Consider the following 13,625-nt stretch of genomic DNA (forward strand, 5'->3'; position numbering starts at 1 on the left):
GACATTCCAAAGTTGGGTACACCACCACAGAAAAGACTCTTTCCTTTTTTGAATGCATGACATACCTTTGCTAAAGGACTTGGGGAAGGGACTCTACTCTACAGCAATTCTTAATACATGGGCAGACCTTGAATATTTGCACCAAAGGACGTTAATTATCTCACCAAGCACATAATCCACATCATTTTCTTGCCCCCCCCCCCATTTCTTCCAGTTAGGGAAATGAAACTCGTTAATAAAAACGAATTCTAGTTGTCCTTTTATTTAAGATTGCCTAATTGCTCCTCCATAGCCACAACTGTATTTGACCCAATGGGGCTCACCCAGGAGAACTTATTGTGTCCCCAATGTCATTGACAAGAGAACAATGGTGCGATCTTCTCCTTGTGGCATTTGGGCCATCCAGAATGCAAGGGGAGCGCTGATACTCTCTGCCATAGTTCCGCCATTCAGCAGCAAGTGTCTACTGACACACCTCTTTCCACCGCGCAGCTCCTGATACAGAAGCTAATTCACATTTCCAGTAAAAGACTTGTGTTTATTTAAATAAAATAACACAGTAATTGTCACTGCAGTTGAAAGAACTAAAGTTAGAAACACATTCCTCTGATTACTGCACTTCCTGGCACCTGCCTCTCACAGAGATTTGTTCTGGCACAGAGGAATGAAAACAAAGCAAAACACAAAACTGACTTGATAAATGAGAGGGATATAAAAGGAGGGGGAGGTGATTTGTGACTCTCACCAAAGATACAGAGAGAAGAGAAGAAGGCGGTTGTTGTTTCAGGTGTCCTCCTGGGAAACTGTTTTCTTAGAAACAGGAAAGACCTCATGCTCCTCAGATGCCTTTGGATGTCAACAGGGAGGGGGGAAACCAGCATACCATCTTTGTCTCCTATCCCCATCCTATTGTATTTCTTGAAGTCACTGCAGTTCAAGGGAGAACAGATCTACAGAGAGAGGGAGGGGTGAGAGGTAATCATCCCACTTCTAGAGGTTAAAAGAATTTTCTCTGTTGCTTATGTCCTTCCAGCTACTGAAAAACTGGAGTTGCCACTACAGTGGTACCTCGGGTTAAGAACTTAATTCGTTCTGGAGGTCTGTTCTTAACCTGAAACTGTTCTTAACCTGAAGACCACTTTAGCTAATGGGGCCTCCCGCTGCCGCCGCGTCACCGGAGCACAATTTCTGTTCTCATCCTGAGGTAAAGTTCTTAACCCGAGGTACTATTTCTGGGTTAGCGGAGTCTGTAACCTGAAGCGTATGTAACCTGAAGTGTATGTAACCCGAGGTACCACTGTATTCCTTTATAGGATCTGTAAACTTTCATGAATTACTTGTACATCCCATTTTTATCCAGGTTTACTCAGAACTGTCCACTTAATTTCAATAGGACCTACTCTAGAGCAAGTGTGCTTAAAGGTAAAGGGTAAAGGGACCCCTGACCATTAGGTCCAGTCACGGACGACTCTGAGGTTGCAGCGCTCATCTCGCTTTATTGGCCGAGGGAGCCGGCGTACAGCTTCCAGGTCATGTGGCCAGCATGACTAAGCCGCTTCTGGCGAACCAGAGCAGCACATGGAAACGCTGTTTACCTTCCTGCCAGAGCAGTACCTATTTATCTACTTGTACTTTTTGGCGTGCTTTTGAACTGCTAGGTTGGCAGGAGCAGGGACCGAGCAACGGGAGTTCACCCCGTTGCAGGGATTCGAACCACCGACCTTCCGATTGGCAAGCCCTAGGTTTAGACCACAGCACCACCCGTGTCCATATTACATTTCTCAAGGCCCTCATTTTGGAGAAGCTATCAGCATATGTCTCTGTCCCACATTTACAAATAAGGGCAAAAATCATTGTTGGTGCTTTTCAATGCATTTTTTAATTCAATCAAAAGTGACAAACTTCTTGAAACAAGCCAGCAGTTTTTAAAAAGTCTCTTCCCACTCTATAATTCTATTATCTGTTCTATTATCTATCAGATACAGGAAGTCAAAACTCTTATCTTTTATCTGGTTTTCCTTCCATTTCCTTTCCTTTTGGAAAGACAAAAATGTCACTCTGCTCCTACAAGCCAAAAATCCGGCCTCCCTACCCTTGCCTTCAGCAATCTTCTGATTGTGATGCAAAAATTCCAGTCAGGTCCACCTCAATTCATTTTGCTTGGGGAAAAAATTCCTCTCTCCCACATCTATGTGCAGGACCTGATTCCTTGATGCAGGTTCCGGGAGAAACAACTTCAACCCAGATAGGACATTCCTGGACCAGGACTATGAAGCTTTTGTGCACTTGTTGTTTCAGGTGTCCAGTATCACTGCCCCCATTTGGGACAGGAAGTGTCCCATGTCACACTGTTTTGTCCTCTTGTAGCCTGATATCAAAGGATCAGCTAGCCAGTTCCTGTGATCAGTAGATGGGGGTTTGGTTACTCTCCCATCTCATCCCACCCCCCACCCCCGGCTGTTACGACTGCGAATGTGCCTGGCTGCCAAACATGGAACAAGACAAGGCTTTATTTAAGAGCCTTCCTTCATTTTCTTGAGAGAGGGGGGCAGGAATACAAATCTTTCCATTAAAACTCTAAGCCCAGCTTTGAAGCCCATCCAATGAAGGAATGATAAGACTGTGCAGTGTAAGGAATGCACAATTCATACTTTCTTCCTTAAATCAACGTCAGTAACATCAGTACACATGCGTAATTAAATTTTCTTCACTCTATGCTCTTCAGAGGCATGCAGGCTCACTGCAACCCATCCCTTTAAAATCTCCTGGTACATTTGCATTGTGGCCAACAAGCAGATGTCTGAATAATAATAATAATAATAATAATAATAATAATAATAATAAATAATGTATGGACAAAACAGCCCATGATTGGTGTTCACTAAAAGCTAAAGGCATACTGGAAAGGTTTTCTATCCCCTGCCCAGTATGAAAAGCCACTTGGAACAAAGAGAGTCTAAGCCAGCAGAGCCCACAGTAGAGAAGTAGAACTATCCTCCCTGAACCTTCAAGACAGGGCCTTGGGAAAAGCCAGAAGATTGCCTTGCCAGGTCCCCAGCAGGATGGGAGCTCAACATCATCCCCAGTCTGTCTCCTTCATGGATTGGTGGAGAGGAATTGGGAAGTTCCTACCTAGCAGGTTCTTGCCCTCTGGCTCTTGTGCATTCACTATAAGCTCCCCATTCAATCCACGTAGGAGTAGGGCTTGGAAACACGAAATGCTCCCACAACACTGTAGCTCAGAGTCATGACGACATGTACGTTTTACACCACCGAATCTACCAATCATAGAATCATAGAATCATAGAGTTGGAAGAGACCACAAGGGCCATCGAGTCCAACCCCCTGCCAAGCAGGAAACACCATCAGAGCACTCCTGACATATGGTTGTCAAGCCTCTGCTTAAAGACCTCCAAAGAAGGAGACTCCACCACACTCCTTGGCAGAAAATTCCACTGTCGAACAGCTCTTACTGTCAGGAAGTTTTTCCTAATGTTTAGGTGGAATCTTCTTTCTTGTAGTTTGGATCCATTGCTCCGTGTCCGCTTCTCTGAAGCAGCAGAAAACAACCTTTCTCCCTCCTCTATGTGACATCCTTTTATATATTTGAACATGGCTATCATATCACCCCTTAACCTCCTCTTCTCCAGGCTAAACATGCCCAGCTCCCTTAGCCGTTCCTCATAAGGCATCGTTTCCAGGCCTTTGACCATTTTGGTTGCCCTCCTCTGGACACCTTCCAGTTTGTTAGCGTCCTTCTTGAACTGTGGTGCCCAGAACTGGACAAAGTACTCCAGGTGAGGTCTGACCAGAGCAGAATACAGTGGCAATATTACTTCCCTTGATCTAGATGCTATACTCCTATTGATGCAGCCCAGAATTGCATTGGCTTTTTTAGCTGCCGCGTCACAGTGGGTGGTCCACTTTTCAAAAATAATAACAATGGAAGAAATCCAGTGGCAAAACTTCCAAAATCTCACTGCTTCACCAGTAAAATGTGCAAAAGTAAATAAAATCAACATTTTTAAAAAGCTACTGATGACAAGAATGAGGCTCCCCCCTCCCTAACTGCACACACTGTGTGAGAGTATCTCCCAAAATTGGCTCTGGGTGGCATCAGGAACAGTACATGGAGGGGAGGGGAGGGGAGATCTTTCCGTTAGGCAAGGTGATAAGCTTGCCCAGACTGAACATTTGTCACAGCATAACCCTGAAGCTATTTTACAAAATAATAACCTGTCTCAGAGCCACTTCCGTCATTATGATTTCCTACCAAAATATCAATCCCCATGTAAAAAGTGGGGGGGGGGGAGTGTGCTCTGAAATCTCTTGGACTGCAGCCTGAATGTTTTTTTTATTATTATTATTTGCAAGCATAATGACTTGGAAGTAGACACAGGGAAAGACAAAGAACACATTTTTTTTCCTGCATGAGGAGATGATCCCCATTGAGGAAATTGTCATCTTGGTCGTGGCCTCCACTGGTATGAAGGCCAGAATTGCCCGAGGAAATTACTCTAGCAAGTTTAGCATTCAGTGGAGGAACTAGATGCAACCGCTTCACAGAGCAGAGAGAGTCAGCCTCAAGAATGTGCTGATGCAATTAGGTCAAGTCAGTGACTGTGGCCCATTTAAAAAATAGGCCACTCTTGTCTTTTTTTAAAAAAAAAACACCTTCCATTTTTTTCGTTGTACAGTGGCGCTCAAAAAGAACAGGAAGCCATACTGCAGGGTTGTCGTCACCAGCAGAATCCTCATGCTCATTTTTGGGGTCTCACCACCAGCTCTGGCCAAACCAGATTCACAAGAGTTCATAATGCTCTAAGTCAAGGACAGGGGACATTTTGCAGGATGAGGTCCCCAGGCCCTCATCCAACTGAGCTATATAAAAAAGGGGGCGAGGCCACTCATGCTGTCATACACACACACACATACGTCTCCGTTCATACATGTGTGTGTGTGTGTACACACACAAACATAAAGCTATCAGATTTGAAAAATAATAACAGGAACTTCTCTCAAATTTAATTGCAAGCCTGGGCAGGGTGGTGGTTGATCTTCATGGAGATTGCAGTGAATGGCAGGATTCATTCTTCCCTCCTGAGCTGTAGTCTTCACAAAGATCACTGAGAATTCCTGATCGGGCATTTTGGACTCGGCTAGCCTTTAGTGTGGCAGACCTTGCCCTGTGGAACTCCTTGCCAAGAAACAAAAACTCCATGCAGCAAGAAACAAAAGCAGGCTTCCCTCAAAATGAGCTAAAGGAAAGAAATGCTTATTACTGAAGAAATAAATATCAGTAATGGTCTTCAAGTAGAAACTAAGGCAAGGCCAAAAACATCACAAAACTCTGATTCCGGAAAGAATGTCACTTCACTCATGCTTTGGCAAAACAACTATGTCCATCTTTAAAATTAATAGTTTGAATTCCCTCTTGTTTTTTAAAAAATATAATAATAAATAAATCTGACAAACCCTATATTGAACAGAATGTACCAACAAGAGTCGATGTTCAACACACACAGCAAGCGAAAGGGTAATCCAATTCTACATAGCTGAAAATAGTACCAGGAACTTTATAATTATAGGATGGATTTCCTTGGTTGCAAGCCCGGCAAAAGTTTTCAGTGCTGGTCCAGCTGCTACTTTTCCACCATGGTTTCTCACAGCACTAATCCAGCCAGCCTCAAACTACTGCAAACTCCCCTGCCTGTGTGTACAGATGCAAGGCCTGAGACATTTCCCTTTGAGTTGCCAGTTTGTCACTAGCCCAGTGTCCTTAATCCAGTCTTCAGCCCGTTTTTCTTTGCTAGTGAGAAAAACGGCACCAGCTCAAACTGCCTGGATCAAACTCTGACATTTGGTAAGGCTGAATTTATTGGAAGCCTCTTGCCCCAGCATACTGCTGAGCACACAGCATGAACAGGGAAAAACCACATGGTGGACAGGAAAGCAAAGCAAGTTGCTCTTTGGAATTTAAAGCCCACTTAAATTCCTGATTCCTGCCCCCCCCCCTTCCCTTTTGCACTTTGTGCAGCTGTTTCATTTAACACCCTGAGAATTAGTCATCCTGCTTTTGCTTCACTCCCCATTCCCTGCTCCACCTCCCCGCACCCATCGTCCATAGCGATGATAGCCAGGTGCAGGCAAAAACCGCTCTGGAGTCTGTCAGCTGTACAAATGCAGCCATATGGGCCAAGCTGGGATCTGGGTTAGTCTTCAGAAGGCAAGCGCGCCACAAAAGGACCTTAGGTCAAGTTAAAAGTGGCATAAACATCTGGGACTCCTGAGCAAAGAGCTGCGAGTAAAAATACATATATCTGTCAGCCTGAAACAACACTCCTGTAGCTCTGTGTACAAAACCTTGAGAAAACTGTGTCAGCGCTGCTTCAAGGGTCAGATGTAATCAGTAGTGTTTTAAAGAAACAGCACCCAGTGCTCTTTCGCAGGCAGGAGAAGGATGCCGGCGGAGATTGATTAACTAAATGGCAACCTCTGTACCAAGGCTGAACTCCGACGTACACTAGGGCCAAAAATGTACATGGTAATATATACCTATGGAATAAAAGCTTGCTGTTTGGCAGGGGTAGAGTTTGGAATTAAGATATCAGCTTGGGGAAGAGATGCTTAACCCTTCCTGCTCTGCACCAAAGCAAAAAAAAGAAAAGAAAAGCTAATGCTATTCTAGTTTGCATCACAGAATTATAATTCCAGATCAAGGGAAGTAATAGTACCACTCTACTTCGCCTTGGTTGGACCACCCCTGGTGTGCTGTATCCTGTTCTGGGCACCACAATTTAAGAAGGATATTGACAAGCTGGAACGTGTGCAGAGGAGGGGCTAAGATGATCAAGGGTCTGGAAACCAAACCGTATGAGAAACGGCTGAGAGAGTTAGTCATATTTAGCCTGGTAAAGAGGAAACTAGGAAGAGATATGATAGCCATCTTCCAGTATCTAAAGGGCTGTCACATGGAAGATGAGTTTTCTGCTGTTCTGGACAGCAGGACTCGTATCAATGAATTCATGTTACAATGAGATTCCCACAAAACATGAGGAAGAACTTTCTGACAGTAAGAGCTGTTTGACAATGAAATGGACTCCCTCGGGAGGTTGAGGACTCTCCCTCCTTGGAGGTTTCTAAGCAAAGGTTGGATGGCCATCTGTCATGGATGCCTTAGTTGAGGCTCCTGCATTGTAAGGGGTTGGACTAGATGACCCTTGAAGTCCCTTCCAGCTCTATGATACTATGAAGCTATTCCCCCCCCACACACACACACACAAATGCTCTTGCATCGTGTAGCTTGGCCCTCATGTGGCAGGACACAGAACACACTGACATGTTTCCAAGAAATCACCCATAGGGCTGGGGTTTTAGGGGATGTCTCAGTGAGGGGATGTTTAAATAAAAGGCACTGGTGCGGGGGGGGGGGTGGAGAGATAAGGTGTCTAAAATTATGTAAGGTTTGGAGAAAGTGGCAAAGGAGGCATTTTTCTTTCTCTCTTATAATACTAGAACTCAGGGTCATCCAGTGAAGATGAAGGATTCAGGACAGACAAAATACTTCACACAGCACATAGTTAAACTATGGAATTTACTCCCACAACATCCATGGCCACCAACATGGAGAGCTTTAAAAGAAGATTAGAAAAATCCATGGAGGATAAGGCTATCATTACTAGCCATGCCGTCCATTGTCCAAGGCAGTATGACTCTGAATACCAGTTGCTGTAGACTGCAACTGGGAAGAGCAGAGTTGCGCTCAGGTCTTGCTTGCAGGTTTCCCACAGGCATCTGATTGGCAGCTGTGGGAACAGAATGCTGGACTAAATAAACTTTTGTTCTGATCCAGCAGGAATCATCCTAAGTTCTTATCCAAGTAAACAACTTCAGACATCTTTTCGGCACTAGGTCAAGACGTTTCTCTACTCCCAGGCGTTTGTTGGGATCAGACGGCTGCTTTTATGCCTCTTTTGAGCACAGATTATCTCTGTTGTTTTGTCTGGTTGTGATACTAAGACGTTGTTGATACTGTTTTGTACTGCTGCCTTGTTTTAACTTTTGTCTGTTTTAATCTGCTGTAAGATGCCTTGAGTCGCTTTGAGACATAGGAGTATAAGAACTCTAATAAACTAAGCTGTAGAGAGGAATGATGACTCATGGAGAAATCCAGGTCGCCACAAATATGTCTCTGCTGTGTGTGTGTGTGTGTTTAATGCACCAAATAAAAAGGAACATGCAGAATAGTGGACCTTCTTCCACATCATCCACAACAAATGAATTCCTGCTATGCAAATGGCACTGAAAGGGTTGAAGTGGCTGTTGTTAGAAACAGGACACTAGCCTAAACTTTAAAAAGTGTATGTATATCTTTGGGGGGGGGGAGGTGGGTGGATAGTGATGGAATGCTGTGTGTGAATGAAACAATGAGGGTGAAAGGTATGTGAGAAAGAGAGAATGAATGGGGGACTGGGGTGCATGCTTGTGTGTGTGTGAATAGTTGTGTGGATTGTGTGTGAATAAGAAGGAAAGAGTGTGGGATGATTCCCACCCTTCTCCCATCTTTCACTTGCTCCGCTCATGTTTGGATCTGGCCCCACCCAGTACCAGCACACAAACCTGAGGGGGGAAAGTATTACCCACCCCTTGTCTAATAGGGCCCACTTGTCTTTTACACAACGGTTTTTTTTTAATCAAGGCCGATATTAACAATGTAATACCAAAACATTTCCCAGATGAATGAAGGAAATAAACTGACAGAAGAGGGACCAAGAACCTTGATGCTTCTTGTGAGATACCGTTCCTCTCACACAAGGCTGCTGTGACCAAATATTTGGAAATTTCTACAAGGCTCCTGAGCATTTCCCAGACAAATTATCTCATTAGCTTATGTTTGACATCACATAAACCTTGAATACACTCTTTTCTTTTGTGAACTTGAGCACTTACTGTAGCATCTTATATGGAAAGCACCAAAGACTGAAATATTCTACTGGAAAAAAAGTCTGATCACGTGTCAAAGAATATTCTTCTTCAAGGATACAGTTCTAAATACAATTACAATCCCCACCAGGGGTGGAAGGCTCTGTTGATTTCAGCCTTCTTAGTTTCTCACTTTTCCTGTCTTAAATTCAGTTCTCAATATTCTTGCAGCAATTTGTGAATCTTTAAAAACCTCGTTAAAATTCTTCAGCGTTTTAGGGTGAATTTATCCCAATAAGCATATTTCTGAATGCAGTTTTGACTAATGTACACATTTATGCAAACTCCATTGGCTCTGGGTGGGGTCAGGAAAACCCTGGACCAGTGCATGGGGCAGGGAGAGGAGTGGGGGGAATCTTTCCTTCTGGCAAGCTGGAATGCTTGCACAGATGGACCGAGTGGAAGAGCCCAATGTTGGGGGGGCACTAGGGGAGCATTGGAAGATGGCCGACAATAACATCTCTCTGACCCACATGAGGTAATTAAGAGGCTGTGATGGGAGTAAGCAGCCTCCCGGCCCCCCCAAGCGAGTGGGGGGGGGACTGCCCTTGCCTGCTGTGCCCTATACCACCCCCGAATTTGAGGGGGTGGGGGCACTAGGCAGAAAGCCCTTGTGCGGATCTCGGCACTCCTGGACGCTGTCTCTGATTCACGCCTCTAGCTGCAGCAACTTCAAAAGAAACAATTAGGAGGGTGCTAATGCACATATTTCAAGGAAGAAAGGGGAGTAAAGACTGCTAATTGAAGAGATCTCTGAGAAAGAAGACGGGTCGGATAAACAGGAATATATCATGAGAAGACACACCAAGGCTCGGTATGTCGGCAATGGGACTGGATGGGGGGGGGGACCTTCCTTTCTTTTATCTATGTGATCAACCAAGAATCCCCCCCCCCCACAAGTCAGAAATGCCGCTTAAATGACCTAAGCTGATGATTTAAGACTGTGTGGAGGTAATTTTCTAACCAAAAGCATGTTTTAAGGAGATTGTGGAAAGTATAAGAGCTTTGGGATGACGCTGTAAAAAACAGCGTCACCATTTTGGCAAGTTCTGTCGAAAGACTTATGTCTGGGAGGAGGAATGGATCTGTTTTCATACTGTGGGCGAGCCTCCTCAGAGGGACTAAAGAAGGCGACAGATTTGCGAAGATTAATGAGGGAAAGAGTGCTTTTATTTATGGAAGTGATGATATATGGAAACCATCTTGATATGGTGATCGGATGAACGGAAAAATTCACACAGGATTATAATCGGTGTTTACCTGCTTAAGGAGATTATCAGAAGAGATCATAAAGAAAAAAGAAAAATATATGAATAAGATGAGATGTGGGAACAGCAAGATAGGACTGAATAGAATTATGAACATTATTTGGACAGATTTGTGGATATTAACGCAGCAGCAAGAAGATGATTGGAATCCCCTTCGGAACTTGAAATATGGGTACCCCCAACAAAAAATTTAAAATTCGGCTTTGTAATTCGGAATTTATGTGATGTGATGCGATTTGATTGGTCGGTTAATAAAAATTATTTTTTTAAAAAAAGGAAGAGCCCAATGTTGAATTCCACCCATTCTATCTCACTGTGGCGGGGGGAACTGTGACCTGTGTGCCTGCTAAGTCTTCTCTTCAGGTGAAAGCAACCGGCAGCCAATTCCTGCTGTCCCTCCTTGCGGTTCTTTCTTTTTAAACTAGCCTTCAGCTAGACAGCCCTTCAATAACAGCTGTCCCCTGACAGCCCTCAAAATAGAGGACTGTCCACTGTCAAGTAGAACACAGGGCCACCAAGGTACACTGTAGAAATGGTGATGTTCACCTCTCTGATGGGCCTTTAGTTGGCCCAGACAAAGTTGGCCCACCCCATCGGAGGTCAATGAGATATGCAACTATAGCAACCTTTAGGAGATATCTGAAGGCAGCCCTGTATAGGGAAGGTTTTTTTAAAAAAAAAAAATCATTAATGATTTATTATGTTTTTATATATATTGGAAGCAGCCCACAGTGGCTGGGGCAACCCAGTCAGATGGACAGGGTACAAATAATTTTATTATTATTATTATTATTATTATTATTATTATTATTATTATTATGAGACAGAGTTAGCCTGAGCACCCCAGATATGCATGTTTGAAAGATGGATGTGTACTGCACAGAGAGGGAGCATAGAGCGAGAGAATGTGCCCAGTACCAAAGACAACAGGAATGTAAACATGCCTTAGGTCTGATTATGGAAAGTGCTTTGGCAGAGTGAAAACTGTGGCACAAAGAACTACTCTCTAGATATTCCAAGCTATGGCCTTCATTCAATATAGCATTTACAACTAGACAGTACGGTCCAGCTTTTTCCTTAAAAGGTGACTTCCTCAGTTTGGCAGGCATCAGGCCGGCAATAAAATGACCTTATGTCCGAGGACAGTGTCAAATTAAATAAGCAGCTGAAGAAGAAATCTCTCTCTTCCTCTCATATCCTTTGCCTATGCGCAGTCCTTTTACGGATTCCCTTCTGCTTTGTCTGAGAGGAAAGGCAACTTTTCTCCGCTTGAAACGAAATGCTACTGAAGCAAGCCCCACTGCGCTCTCTTGGCAGGCACCCAAACAGGCAGCAGTCTGAGAGCAACACGTCACCCGCCCCCCGCCCCTCAGCCTTCATCACATCAGCGAAGTTAAATTATTTTAGAATATGCAGAAAACAGGTGGGTAAAAAAGAAGGCATTGCCATCAAGACCGAGAAGCAAGAGGACTAGATAAGTAAAATGTGCAATTAAAGAAAAAGAGAGTTATATGCAGCTCAGGCAACATTGTTTTTGAAGGTGGCTTCTCCCTGGCTATTTGCTTTTCATGAGAAGACTCGTTGTTTCCTTGCTTTTCAGCTGTTCCAGCTTAGGCTGGGCCATTCTTTCCCTTTCCTTTCCTTTTTTGTTCAGCATTCACAGTGCTCCTTGTTCTGATCTGCTATCCATAACATTTGGTTCCAGACCACGTGGCACACTGACTCCCAAAAGACTGCCTCGAAAACTGAATAAAATGCTTTTCGTTTACACTTTCATTTATGTCAAGCCATTCAAAAGGGCTTGTTTTCACATCTTACCAAGCTCCCGTGAGAATTAATTCCAAGTATGGATAATTCTCTCTCTATTTTTTGTGTAGGGGGAGAAACCAGCTTTTTTCAGGTGATCCTTTGAATGCAACCATCAGGTACCCAAACGGTGACAGAATGTGCTTATTGATACCGAGTAATTCCTTGTAATAAGCACCTTTTAAAAGTATCACAGCGTTCCACACCAGTTCACCATTTGCCCTCTAATTTTCAGCAGAGAACAGATTTAATGCTGGAGAACAAAGGCTTCCCTAACAATGGACTGTTCCATTGTTAGCAGGTGGAAAAGGAGAAAACTGGCAATTATAGTATTAAAACATTGTGAGGCGCTCCTGGAATGAACTAAAAACAAACCCCTTCATCGTGACAAAATAGTTGCCCTCTGCAATCATGCCCACTTCTAAAATGTTGTATTAAAGTTTTTCCATTAATGCTTTGCTATTAGCCATGGACCAGCTCATGCCAGAACAGTGGATCAGGTTTCAGATTCTGCTCAGGTTGGATTCAGACTTCCATGCCATTCATGTGATTACAATTATTACCGCACAGCCCGGTTTCTTGAACTTTTCCACCTGTGGAGCCACATAAGTCAAATGTAATCTGGTTTACAGAGCTGCCACTTCCAAGTTATTCTCACACAGTGATGTTTTCTTCTAAAGGCACCACTGCGTAGTAAATATCAATAATTACAGCAACAGGGCAAACTATGGACAAAACATCAAGTTTAAGATATACCAAGGATCAACTTTACTAGGTAGGCCCATGTTAGGAGGAAAAGTCACTTTGTGAGGCCCCATGTGCACTATATGTTTAAAGCACTATCATCCCACATTGAACAATCATGGCTTCCCTCCAAGAATCACAGGAACTGTAGTTTAAGGATGCTGAGAGTTGTTAGGAGACCCCACTTCTCCTCACAGGGGTACAATTAGTTTAACAATCAATCCCTGTTCCCAAGGAACTTGAGTGCAAATAGAGAGAAGGAAGGAAGGAAGGAAGGAAGGAAGGAAGGAAGGAAGGAAGGAAGGAAGGAAGGAAGGAGGAAGGAAGAAAGAAAGAAAGAAGACTGACAATTTTAAAGGTAAAATAGGTACATTTCATGTAAAACTTTACCGCTCGGTTCTGGAGATCTACAAAGCCTCCTGTAATGCTATGGTTTTATGATTGGAGCAAGGTTGTTGTTTACTTCTGAGTAAACATGTTTATTTCCAACATGTTCAGAGCATGTTGGTTGTCTGGAACATAGAGTCCAGCATGCAGTCATTATCACTAATTTCTTGCATATATTACTGTACTCTGAGAGAAGACAGTTCGCCCTGGTGGGAAAAGTCTCCTCTTTGATAGTGATTTCAAACTGCCTCATTGCTTCCGGCACCTAAGACAGAACTAGAGCACCTGCTGCAACCTCTGCATATTAGCTATGCTAATTCAGTGGTGAATGTGCTTTGCAGAAATAGCATATGTTGCTTGGATAGAGGACTCGTGGGTAGGGGAATTGTAGCCACATCCAGGCAAGAACCAAGGACTCCGGATTATGCGGGGTCAAGA

General features: G+C 43.8%; 1 long non-coding RNA gene across 3 annotated transcripts in view; it reads right to left on the reverse strand.

Moving 5' to 3' along the window:
* Positions 1-580: 580 nt before the first annotated feature.
* The window catches only part of LOC309336467, a 32,205-nt gene continuing 19,160 nt past the window's right edge, over positions 581-13,625 (reverse strand). For all 3 annotated transcript variants that reach the window (XR_014154035.1, XR_014154036.1, XR_014154037.1), the window contains one exon: positions 581-950. This is a non-coding gene — a long non-coding RNA (uncharacterized lncRNA). The remainder of the gene's footprint in view (positions 951-13,625) is intronic.

This window comes from Podarcis erhardii, assembly GCF_964252035.2.
Source record: "Podarcis erhardii genome assembly, chromosome: 2".
In the NCBI taxonomy this organism is placed as follows: domain Eukaryota; kingdom Metazoa; phylum Chordata; class Lepidosauria; order Squamata; family Lacertidae; genus Podarcis; species Podarcis erhardii.